At 38.8% G+C, this 13,193-nt stretch overlaps 1 long non-coding RNA gene across 1 annotated transcript; it reads right to left on the bottom strand.

Moving 5' to 3' along the window:
- Positions 1–1,149: 1,149 nt before the first annotated feature.
- On the bottom strand, positions 1,150–4,121 carry LOC148213215 (uncharacterized). The gene is made up of 2 exons (XR_015788421.1): positions 2,988–4,121; positions 1,150–1,452 (listed from the first exon to the last, which is right to left on the bottom strand). It is a non-coding gene; the product is annotated as an uncharacterized LOC148213215 (long non-coding RNA).
- Positions 4,122–13,193: the final 9,072 nt, after the last annotated feature.

Here is a 13,193-nt window from a genome sequence, read left to right as displayed (position 1 = left end):
AGGAAATCCTAGAGTATCAAAGCTTCTTACATAAATCTAAGCTGGGAAGCGATAGAAAAATTACCCGAGAAAAGTAGCAATAAATAGAAAAAATGCTCGATTTTACTGTGTTCCGAACATAGCACAGTTATTGTCATAAAATTAAGAAGAGGTATAAATACTATAAAACAAGGTCTGCCTCAATGGCATCATTTCCAAGGAGAAAGTCTAAAAAATATGAAAACGAGAGGAAAAATATTACTCTAAAGAGAAAGAGCAGACGTGAGGAGGACGATAGCATTTGGCATTTGGGATTGGATCAGTTTACCAAATAGGCTGTGTATCTTTCTTTCATTGTTCTATGTCGCGTATGAGCTAAATCTATCGCAGGGGTTATGGATTTCAACTTGTAAATGCTGATTTTCTAGTATTTAAAGTAGTTTTTGTTTAATTAAAACTTATGCTTCATTTTAATGTTTGAGATGACATCAATCCCATGCTTAAACTGCTAGTCCTATTAGTGCACGGAAGAATTTGGTAGGATATGAAAAGCTTTAATCTATACTAGATCTATCTTTTAGTACAGAGTGTTGGTACTTAGGGTAATACTCATAGTATAACTATAAACTGTGATTATGATTCATTAATTCAAATAGGAGTTTGATGAATGAAAAATCTGGAAGTTTGTTTGGCTAGCAGTTCCAACAATTTCATTGCCAGAGCATCGGTTGGTACTAATATAGCAAAAGAACAGAACCCTTATTGTTTCTCCTTAAGTGATCCTAACTTGTTTTATTTCATTTTGTCTATTGTGTTTATGTTAATTTTGTTTATTTGATAATTTAGTTTCTTTATAATATAATTATTTGGTTATCCACTTTTTGAATGAAGTTTAGAACATTTTGGTTAGATAATCTTTGTGGAGATGATCTTTTGATCACTTGCTGTAACTTCTCTAGGTATACTTGCACGTAGGTGTTCAACCAAAACATGTCATCAACATACAAAAGTAAATAAACAAATTCAGAATTTGAAATTTGTTTAAAATATACATAATTGTCATATTTACCCCTATTAAACTCAATAGACAACATATAAGAATCAAACCTTTTGTACCATCGGTATGAAGATTGCTTCAAACCATATTGTAGAACTAAGATTTAGAAACCATATGATAATTGTCTCTTGACTTGATAATACCAAAGATAACAAGGTATATTATAGGAATTCTTGGGATACAAAGAAGGCAACAACACAATCATAGTGCACTAATTAAGTCCAATGATTGTGGTCTATTACAAGCTGTACATAATATATTACATGCCATAAGTGGGAGGTAAATTAAATTACATTAATGTAAAATATTCATGTCTTAGTGTCTATCTTAACATGTAGGGATCTTTTAAGAAGACAAACATTTGTTCCTTGTTTGGGAGCTTCAAAACAGAGAGGTTGATCCACGTAAATGGTATCCTGAAGCTCACCAAACAAGAAACCGATTCTAACATCCATCTATTCTAGTTCAAGATCTAGATGGGCAACAAAAACAAGCAAGATACACATGGATGTATGTCTCACATTGGGAGAGAATACTTCATCATAGTTTATACCCTAGCTTTGAGCTGTAAACCTCTTACCACTGACCTAGCCTTAAACCTATGTTTGCTTTCATCCAGGGGTTCTTTTTATCTTGTAGATCCATTTACCACCTACCATTTTAGTCTCTAGTGTTTTGTTAACAAGTACTCAAGTATGATTCTTTACCAAGGAATCTAACTAATCTTTCATAGTGGTCCATCATTTCTCTTTGTTCTTATCATTTGTCGCTTCTTTGAAAGTCTATGGTTCTTGGTTTACAAACTCATTAGCAATTACATGGGGACAGGATATAAGGTCACAAAATCCACATCTAGTGGGAGCTCTAGGGGTCCTTCTTACCCTATTCCTAGATAGTCGGTAATAAGCCAAAGCTTGGTCATCGCATCTACCTCTTTCTCAACTTCTACTTCTGTATAGGTATCTATTCTATAATAGAGGGTGTGGTATCTTGTTCTGTATGTTGCTCATCTTGTTCTAGGCTATTATATATTTTTCATATTGTAGATTCTATTACTATATTATTAATCAAATTGAGGTATGCATTATATAACCTAATTGATACGTCGGAAAAGGAAAAATTATTCATTGGAAAAGAAGTACTACCTATACGACTTGTCAAGAGGTATATATTATATAACCATATAACCTGGCAAAAAAATTAATGAGTCACCATAAAGTGATAAAATATTAAAGCTATTGGGAGATGGGTCGTCGGAATGAAAACCTTCACCAGAAAGATGAAGTTTGAGGGAACTTGTAAGCCATAAGAAAGAGGAGGTTTTCTTGCCATTTAGCTGCTTGAAAGGCGTTAGAATGACATAAAAATTTGATTCTTCCATGAAAATAATACATACGAAATATTATGGAAATATCGGTGTAGTTAAAATGGAATAAAAAAATCATTATGACAAGATTTATAATATAATAAAAACATAATGCCATAATTGCAATATATGACGTTAAATGTAATGCCCCAAATTTTCAGGTTATTTTTATTTTAAGATTTAAATCGAGCCTTTGGATTTTTGCCTTAAGTTATTAATTTAAATTCTTGGATTTTTCTAATTTGAAGTTGTAATTTTTGGTAAATTAGCGTATAAGTTTAATTTTGTTGGATTAAGATAAATTAAGTTTTCGAATTTTGAAAAGAGATTTTATTTAAATCTTATTCTAAAGTTTTGAAAATTAATTTTTCCCTTTTAGATTTTGTTATTGGATTTTATTTATTAGTTAAACTCTTAAATTATTTTCCCAAGTCCATTTAAGAGTAGTAGTTGTTTTAAACAAAAAATGGATTAGGATTTATTCTCTTATTTAAAAGTCATTAGTTTTTGGTTAAATATCATTATTTCTTTTTGTTAAAAAGAAAAGAAAAAAAAAAGCAAAGCAAAACAAAAAGAATAGGTTACCTTCTTCTTCTCCTGGTCCCTTATTGCCCTAGCCACCACACCCCTTCCCCTTCACTTTTCCGGCGACGGTCTCTCTAAGGCGGCGACTGCACGATCCACGGCACGACGACTTCCGGTGCAGCGGCAGGCCTTTGCGAGCAGCAGCGGCGTCTCCTCGAACCAGCAGCGGCGACAGCAGACTCGCGCGACCCCTATGGCGATCCAGCCCACCGTGGCGGCGTTCTCCTTTCAGCGGCGGCGCACGCTTCCGACAGCTCAGGTTTGATGACTCTGGTGCAGTGGCGCGGATTGGTTCGAACGACAGCATCGTTAAGTGATTTTTTTCGGGCGACGCGACTCTTCGGAGACCCGATGCCCAGATCTTCAACGTTGACAGCAAGATCGTGCACAACCTGTGGTTTTCTGTTCAGCGATTCACGAACAGCGGGGTTTTGGTGACTTCGTGTGACTTTCGACGTTGACCTACATCCAAACGAAGTGTGATTTGGGTTTCCCAACCCTATTTGGACCCAAATTGACGTTACCCATCGTTTTTTTGTACCAGAACAGCAAGCCTAATGCCATTCGAACTCGAATTTGGGAGCCTGAACCTCCTCGGCATCTACCCACTCCCAACCCAAGTTGTTTTAGTGTGAGTTAATAGGTAACGACTCACCTAAACTCGGTTTCAATTATATTTAAGTGTTTCTAATTGGTTACTAACCTCGAGATCGTACTCTTTTCATTTTAGGAAGTCTTCAACAAGCTTAGGAGCTTTAGGACATTTGTTGTAAGTAGTTCTTACTTGTGGGGAGTTTGTTGTTTGAATATGCATCAATGGTTTGGCGTGTTGAAACGCGACAACCCAAGTATATTGAGCTAGAGCTACTCGAGCCACAAGCTACTTGAATCCAATCGTAGAGTTGGTCCAACCCGAAAGACTAAGGGTTAGAGGGATTACCTTTGCAATCGTTACCTCCAGCAAACCGGAAACACTCCACGAATTTGATGACTAGTCAAACAAGCATGCTTCGAGGGGGTCAAATACGAAAGCCTAAGTTCAACCACACAAAGGGATTCGATATTTGGGAAGGGTTTTTGCACACGACAAAGGGATAAAAAACACTCGGTTTTATTCAATTCGAAAGCTCTAAGATGTCTCAACAATGAGGAAGTACACGCCTATATATAGGCTAAGGCCCTTGGCCTTTTAAGGAAAATAACAAAAATAAAAGAAAATTAAAAATGATAAATTCCTAAAATGTCTAAAACTTGCCTAAAGATGAATTTTAAAAATGATAAATAAAACAATTAAATGAAAGATAAAATTCAAAACAAATCCACTAAAAATAATCTCAAATCAAAAGGAAATCTATTCCTTATATGGGAGGAGTGGGCTGCAAGGCAAGGGCGCGCGCGTATAGGCGGCGGTCAGGAGCACTAGATGCTGGGGGGGGGGGGGCGCTGGGTGTGCAGACAGGGCGCTGGGTGCTGGGAAGGAAAGCGCTCGGTGTGCGGACAGGGGCATTGGATGCTGGACGCGAGCTGGGTGCTAGCGATGGGCGGCAGGGCGCTGACGGGTGTGCGGTGCGTGCAGATGTGGGCGCTAGAGGCAGTAGGGCGCTGATTGCGGTAGGGGCGCGCGGACGCTTGAGCGTACAAGGGTGCTGGCGTACGGGTGCGGGTGGCAAGCCATGGTGTGCAGGCGTGGGTTGGCTGGCAGCGTGTGCAGGAGACAAGGGCTGTGAGGTTAGCGGGGCATTGGTGCACGCGGCATTGGTTTGTGCGACTTGGCTTCTCTTTTTCTCCATACTTCCTTTTGATCCTAGTGGGTTCCTCATTGGCCTTCAAAATGGTCAAAATTTGTCCAATGAATTCTCCTTCGTTTGGAGAGTCTTTCCTCAAGCTCCTCTTCATTGTTGGTGTAGGTGTCATCTTGGAGTGTTGGGTCAAATATGATCACATCATCTCCTCCTTCTTGAATTGGATTCGTCCTCGAATCAAGTTGTTTACCTACATCCAAATGAAGCAGGTTAGTCCAATGATAAGAATCTATAGTAGGACTATTACCTTGATGAAGTTGAAAAACTTCATTTTCTTCCTTCTTCTAAAACATCTCCACTTGATTGTCATTTTGGCTCTCCTCATGTGGCTCGACCTTTTGAGGTGTTTGGAGTCCTTGAGTGGGCGGCTCGAAAGAGCTTCCTTGTTGCTCTCCTTCTTATTCTTCCATTCTTCTCTCCAAGTATGGCATGACTTTGGGCATTGTCTCCTCGATATCCTGTAAAAACTCAACACAAGTACTATGCAAAGTATTTCTTCTTTCTTGAGTTAGGAGACCATTACCTTCATGTAGATATAAAAGAAGCAATTGCGTAGCACATAGAGCTCGCTCTATTTCATGTATTTTAGCCATGAGAGTCATGACTTTCTCATTCTTTTTAGGGGTATTTTCTTTCTTTTTAGATTGAAGCCCAACAATTTCCTTTTTCTTGGTCTCCAAACCTTATTTCTTCCAATTTTTACTCATCAATGTGTACTTCTTTTGGAGAAAGAGGTACAAGATTGATTTTCCTTCCTTGATACTCAAAAGAATATTTATTAAGAAAACCATCAAAGCTCACCTTCTTATCAAATTGCCACAGTCTCCCTAGCAAGAAATCACTAGAATGCATAGGTACAACATCACAAGTGACCTCGTCCTTGTACCTTCCTATATTGAATGGAACTTGAACTTGCTTTTGGACCTTCACATCCCCACTATTATTCAACCATTATAGGATATAAGGTCGTGGTTGGGGTGTAGTGGCTAAATTCAACCTTTCCACTATATCCTTACTAGCAACATTAGTGCAACTCCCACTATAAATGATAACACTACATGGGATGGAGTTTACTATGCACCTAGTATGGAATAGGTTCTCTCTTTGTCCTCTAAAGCGTTCTTCCCTAAATTGCACATTGAGGTTCCTCTTAGCCACTAAGGCTATATCCTTGGAATCCTCCTCTATTTCCTCCTCTTGACTACTTTCTTCTTTCCTCTCCTCAACCTCTACTTTCTCCTCCTCCTCATCATCCGTGACTAGCTCTCCCTCTTTAAGTATCAAGGCTCTTTGATTAGGGCAATTTCGGCTTATGTGGCCTACTCCGTAACACTTAAAACATTTAATATCACTAGTCCTAGTCTTGGGAATTTCGGATTGGGTTTTGGACTTGGATGACTCTCCCTTTTCATAATTAACCTTCGGTTGACTCTGGGGATTTGTTCTCCATCTTGCTACTAGTGGTCTTGGGGGTAGATTTGAAATACCTTTTAGCCCTTCTTTGGTTTTGCTCGTCTATTTTAACGGCGAGGTGTAGAAGTTCCTCTATGTCTTCATAGTGTTGCAAGTCAATTTTGTTGTCTATGTCCGAATTAAGACCATCCAAGAATCAGGCCATGGTAGTCTCCTCATCTTCCTCTAGTTGCAAACGGCTCATTAACATGTCTATTTCTTTGTAATAGTCTTCAACTCCCTTGGTGCCTTGATAGAGCTTATTAAGTTTCCTTGAATTTGCTCTATGGTAGTGTGGTGGCACAAATCTCCTCTTCATGAGTTCCTCAAATTCTATCCAAGAATCTATGGGTCTTTCATGGTTCCTCCTTCTATGAGACATCACTTTATCCCACCAAGTTAGTGCATAATCTTTAAAATGAGTAATTGCGAGAATTACCTTCTTGCCATCATCATAGTCGTGGCAAGCAAACACCAACTCAATTTCTTTCTCTCATGATTCGAAAAATTTGGGTGTAGACCTTCCATGAAAAGTTGGGATTTTCAACTTGATACTCCCAAGGTAGTTTTTCCTTCTTGGCTTCTCTTGGTGTTGTTGGAATCTTCCTCTTCCTTGGTCATTGTATGCTCTTCTTAGAGAACCTACATCAAAAGGTTCTTCATGAGTAAAATATTCATTAAAGTACCTACCTCTTCCTCTTGGGAACCGTCGGATATCCCTCTTGGACTCATGGGTCTCTTTCGGTGTGACATTCTTTGTGGCCTTTCCAATCCTTGAACACGCGTGTTCATCATTTGTAAGGATTCGGTAAGATCTTCTAGTCGTTGTGTGAACCTTGCAAAAGTTTGGATTTGAGCTTCTTTAAGTCTTTCATCGCTCACATAAGCCTTGTCTTTTTTTTCTTGCGAGTCATGAGACGACTTTCCTCTTGTTGTCATCACTACACAAGTAAAGGTTAGTATACACAAGAAAAATTTACTCTCACTCTGTTACTTATCCTCTCAGCTTCCTCTCCTTTGGTAGGGTGGGTGTTGATGTGGATACCCTTTGGAGATGCTCACTTGAATGCTCGTGGCGAATCGGTCTTAGAACAAGTGAGTATAGGCCTACAAGCAACTTTGCAAAAATATCCTCTCTTTTTTACTAAGGGTCAATGGTATAGATGATACCAAAGACAAGAATCAAATGGCAACGAACAAGACCAAATGATATTAAGAAACAAAAGATATCAAATGATAATTAAGAAGTATAAGACAAGATATAAACAAGACAAGATAGAAGATACCTTAAGTCTAATGCTCTTGGTTCTATGGACTCAACAACAATATACAAATTGATGTAAAAGATAAACAAAGAAAAACTATGCAAATAAAATCAATGAAATAAAAAATAAACTAAAAAGATGTACAAAATTCCAATTTGTAGTACAACACACACAAAAAGTTCCCTTACCAACAAAACAGTAACCTTTGCGGCAAGTAAACGTTAGGTGAAGGGTGCGTGATGTATACAACTCGGGTAGGGCTCCAACCAGTAGCAAATGATAGCACAACAAGTGTACTTGATGTATATGGGCTGCCAAAATGTTTGGAATTTGTTGGAGGGGGCTGCTCTCTCAAAGAAAATTCTGGGGCAGCACAAATGGTCTCTTTTGGGTGGCCCAGTGGGTTATGCAGTTGTCCTCCTTCTTTTAGGCTATCTAATTAGGTCAAAATGATTCAAAAATATTTTTAAATCAAAATATAAACAATGTTAGGATTACTTGCCAAAAAGATATCGATTTGGACTATATTTGATGGCCCAAAGATTTTTTTCAAAATCGTCCAACTTCAAATATGGGAAGTTTTCTGCTTGGACACCTTCTCTTCTTTCGCCGATAACTTCTACTACAGACCTTGGATGACAACGATCTATGTCTCTGGAAAGCTCTTTCAAAGACCTTTAATTTGATACCTGATTTGACTATATTCAGCAAAAAGGTCAGCAAGATATGAATCGTCGAAGTTGGGACTCAGTACTTTTGGCGGCTGCAAGATTTCCAGAAAAATAGTGCGAACAAAAAACTCGTTAACTTCCAAACAACAGATAAAACATTATTGATTATGGGCTCCCTAAAAATCGTAGAGTTGGTTCAACCCGAAAGGCTAAGGGTTAGAGGTATTACCTTTACAGTCGTTACCTTGAGCAGACAGAATACTCATTATGCTTGAGGCCGGAAACACTCCACAGTTTGATGACTAGTCAAACAAGCATGCTCCGAGGGGGTCAAATACGAAAACGTAAGTTCAACCATACAAAGGGATTCGATATTTGGGAAGGGTTTTTGCACATGGCTAAGGGACAAGAACACACTCGGTTTTATTTAATTCGAAAGCTCTAAGATGTCTTAACAATGGGGGGTACACGTTGTTGCGTTCATACAACTGTGTTGACAACACGTGCAAGTATACACGAATCGCCGGTTGTAGTACATAACGAGGTCGTATCCGTAGTGATTTTTTGTTTGTATTTTAACGATAAAAGTAGATACCAATAAATAAACATGTACAGAGTTTGAGTATGTATATTATCTAGGAGAAATAAAATAAAGTAATAACAAGATGATAGAAACTTGCAAGGGACGATGGTATTGAAGCTGTCAACACAAGAAAGCAGTAGCACAGAAAGCGGAAATGGGGGAATAGCAGATATTGAAAAGGCGGGGGAGATTTAGCATACTGTCACAAGTTATCAACCTACCATCTAGCGTAGCTAACATTTATTAGTGTCCATCTCGACTCGGTTCCCTTCCGAGACACCCCAAACATGAGTAAGTACAACTTCCTTTGCTAAATACCCAAGCAATAAACCCAAGAGCTATAGGCATTATTAGGGGTCCCCATTCCTGATTATCCCTTTGTTATAGAAAAGCGCTAATCACAAGCAAAACAGATTAGCACCCACAAGCCTTTCTGGGTCAATACAAAAGCTAGCATACACGAAACAATGGCCAACAGTAATGCGAAGATTAAGAAATGAAATCAGATTTGCTTAAAAATAAATGTAGCAGTTAGAGGTTTGGTCTCAAGTCAGTTACAGCATGTAAATCTCCCCCAAAATGGGGTTTAGCTCATAATGGGTAAAGAAAACAAAATGGAAGAAGAAGAAATACAACCCATAGTAGAAAAATAGCTAAATGACAGAGAAGAAGAAGCAGTCAGGTCGTTCTAGCAGGCAAACTTCCCTTTTCTGGCGTCAGCTCTCCCCCCAAAAATGGGTATATTTCGTTCCCTTGTCTTTTCAGCTCTCAATTTTGTCTCTGTTAGGATCTGCATGTCTGTCGGCTAGGGCAACATACCCTTTAAATATCGGGTCCCGTTTTTAGGGCACCGACTAGGGATTGTATGGAAGTAAGTGAATCCCGTGTTTTTGAATTAACTATACGGACACCCATGCTCTGGCATCGCTATGCTCCAGCTTTTATATGCCCTGTCTTGAAAATGCTTTAGCTTCTCTGGTCTGGTTCAACACTTCCTTCTCTTTTATCTCTTCTTTAAAAACCTGTGCAAATGAACCACAAATACGAGAGTTTATGCTATTTTTGTCCAAAGTTCTCAAGACTAAGGATATTTAGCTAAGAATTTGGAATTGAACACTATTCATGCTAATTATAACCTAAAACCAACATACTTTGACATTTTAATGCATATTTTCACCTAAATAATCACCAGAATAACTCTCTTTTTTAGAGTTATCATACGCCTATATATAGGCTAAGGTCCTTGGCCTTTTAAGGAAAATAACAAAAATAAAAAAATTTTAAAAATGATAAATTTCTAAAATGTCTAAAACTTGCCTAAAGATGAATTTTAAAAATGATAAATAAAACAATTAAATCAAAGATAAAATCCAAAACAAATCCACTAAAAATAATCCCAAATCAAAAGGAAATCTATTCCTTAAATGGGAGGAGTGGGCGGCAAGGTAAGACTGACACACACGGGAGAGCGGGGCTGGCATGAGGTGCATGCGTGTGGGCGGCGGTCAAGAGCGTTGAGCGCTGGGGGGGGGGGGGGGGGAGAGTGCGTTGGGTGTGCGGACAGGGCACTGGGTGCTGGGAAGAAAAGTGCTGCGTGTACGGACAGAGGCGCTGGATGCTGAGCGCGCGCTGGGGCATGCAGACACTTGACGCTGGGCGCTGGAGATGGGCGGTAGGTCGCTGACAGATGTGCGGTGCGCACGGATGTGGCCGCTACGAGCGGTAGGGCGTTGATGGGCATTTGACGCGCGTGGGCGTGGGCGTTGGTGGCGATAGGGGCGCGGGGGTGCTTGAGCATGTAGGGGTGCTGGCGTGCAGGTGCGGGTGGCAGACCATGGTGTGCAGGCGTGGGCAGCTGGCAGCGCGAGCAGAAGACAGGTGCTGTGAGGTTAGCGTGGTGTTGTAGCACGTGACATTGGTGTGGGCGGCATGGGCGCGTGCGTGCACTTGCCGATGCATGCGTGCGGGTGGCCTCTCGATAGGCCTGTCCTTTAGGTGGGGCCATTTGCTTGGCTTCTCTTCTTCTCAATACTTCCTCGTGACCCTAGTGGGTTCCTCATTGACCTTCAAAATGGTCAAAATTTGTTGATGTGTCCAATGAAGTCTCCTTCGTTTGGAGGGGCTTTCCTCAAACTCCTCTCCATTGTTGGTGTAGGTGTCATCTTGGAGTGTTGGGCCAAATATGACATCACCTGTTCTGTGTTTTTTATTATCCAATAATACGTATGTTGATTATGTCTTTGTGATTGGTAGTGATTATGAGTATTTTTGGATAAAATCATACTTGTTGTTAATTATTCTAACAAATTGATCTTGTTGTTGGATGTATTGTGAATGATATATTCGATATAGTAACTTTAAATATATTTATGTCTTGTTGATGGAAAATGTGTTAATTGTTTCGTTAGTGAGAGTGGATATGTTCATGGTATGATGTCATTATTGTGGATTGGTGTTTGAACTGAACTCTTGAGAAGTATATTGCTGGATATATTACTGAATTGTGGATAATTATGTCAACTGTGTGTTTATACTGAATTATTGTGAGATTTATTATATAGTGAAAGCGTAATGACATATTGGTTCATGATTAGTATGTTTGTTTATGGTTATGATAGCATGCTGAAATGTGTTTGAGAACTGAATGAAGCATGAGTCATGGTTTAAGAAAGTATATAGTAGGGCTCTGGTGAGAGTTTGGTTCTGTTATGAAGAGAATGAGTGAGTATCAGGGTCAGAGGGCTGATACATCACTAGTTGGGTCGAGGCTTTAGGTAAATGGTCTGGGATCGATACGTCAACTTTGGACAAAGATAGTGTCGAGGTTTCGAGTAAATGGTCGAGGGTCGATGCGATGAGTCTTAGAGGTTAGGCAAGTATTAGGGCCTTGAGAGAAAAGAATAAGGACCAATATGCTGCAAAGCCATCGAGGCCTTGAATAGATGGTCAAAGGTCGGTACAATAGTTCGGGGCCTTGGGTAAATGGTCAAGGGTCGAACGCCAAGCACCGTAGAGAAGTGTCGAGGCTCTGGGTAGATAGTCAGGGATCGATACGACTCGAACGAGTAAGATTTGGAGGAGAACTAGTGAATCGTGTCGTGAGGATTGGGTTTTGGCATGTAGTTTGCATATTTGTTGAGTTTATATTATATAAAGCATGTCGTTTGAAATTTTTATAAAGCACGTTGATTGTGCGTGACCCTTGAGGTAAGGGCTGCTTACTGAGTACTAGTTTTTGTACTCACCCCCTCCCTTCTCCCCCCTAGATTTTGCAGGTAACGAGGTCACCACAGGAATGGTGATAGCGAGGAGGAGACTTGACTAGAAGGACCATATAAAGTTGTGTTGTTTTATTTTATTTTTTAAATAGGATAGTTGGAGTTGTTTCTTTTTAGTTGATTTGTTATTTGATCAGCAAGTTGATTGGTTAAGTTTTATGTTTAAAGGATGTTTTAAGATATCGGTTTATTATTCTTTTGAGAACTCTAGATATGCTCAGTTATTTTCGTTATGGTATTGGAACTTTTAGTGTTAATAAAGTTTCTTTTATGAAAATGCTGAGTAAAATGTAGTTATTTTATTTTGTTGGTGTTGAGCTGAATAGAAGGTTTTAATAAGGTGCCCAATTAAGTTGTTTGAAATTTGGGGCGTTACATTAACGGAAAAATCTCTATTTATTATTTTTTCTTTTTTCAGAAAAGGAAAATCTCTACTTATTTTGAAATAAATAGTTGGCATATTTATATAATAAATATTAAAACATGGCATTAAACAAGGACAATATTGAGATAAAAATTAAATTTAGATTTATAAAATTTAGAAAAAATAGACATGTCTGAAATATCATAACTAATTTGACTCATTCGAGATAATTTCCAATAACAACAAAGGCGTAGAACAAATAGATAAGTTGGGCCTGAATGCAAGTGGCCCGAAATTTCAACACAACTCACAGACAAGGGAGACACAATCAAAGTCAAAATCGAGAGAGGAGACTAAAATCAAGGTGACAGCAAGTGGCGGAGGGAGATGCCACTAAGAGACTGTAGGCGGGCGACGGTGAAATTGGCGAAAGGATGTCGTCATTCTAAAGATAAATGTAGGAGGAGACAGAGACATACGAGAAGGAGGGAGATTGATGCAAGTAAAATTGGTTCAATTTGCCTTTTTTTTAATGTATTATTAATTTGGTTTTGCCTATTTTTCTTAATGTATTCTTAATTTGTTTTAAAAATTAGCGTTCTATCTTGTCTGTTTTTTCTCTCAAAAAAAATTTCATCTTTCTAAAATACAAATTTATTTTCTATTTCCTCTCAAAATAAATTTCGAACACAACTACAAAGAATAATGCCAGATAAATTTATGTTGTGGTGTTAAGCTGAAGAGGCGTATATGCTTTGAATTTCTTCTTCTGATTGATAATTCAGAGGGAC

The sequence above is a fragment of the Momordica charantia genome (assembly GCF_013281855.1).
Source record: "Momordica charantia cultivar OHB3-1 chromosome 1 unlocalized genomic scaffold, Mcharantia_2.0 BLBB01000001.1, whole genome shotgun sequence".
NCBI classification, from domain to species: domain Eukaryota; kingdom Viridiplantae; phylum Streptophyta; class Magnoliopsida; order Cucurbitales; family Cucurbitaceae; genus Momordica; species Momordica charantia.
Note: the sequence above shows the minus strand (reverse complement) of the source record. Positions and strands in the feature narration are given on the sequence as shown.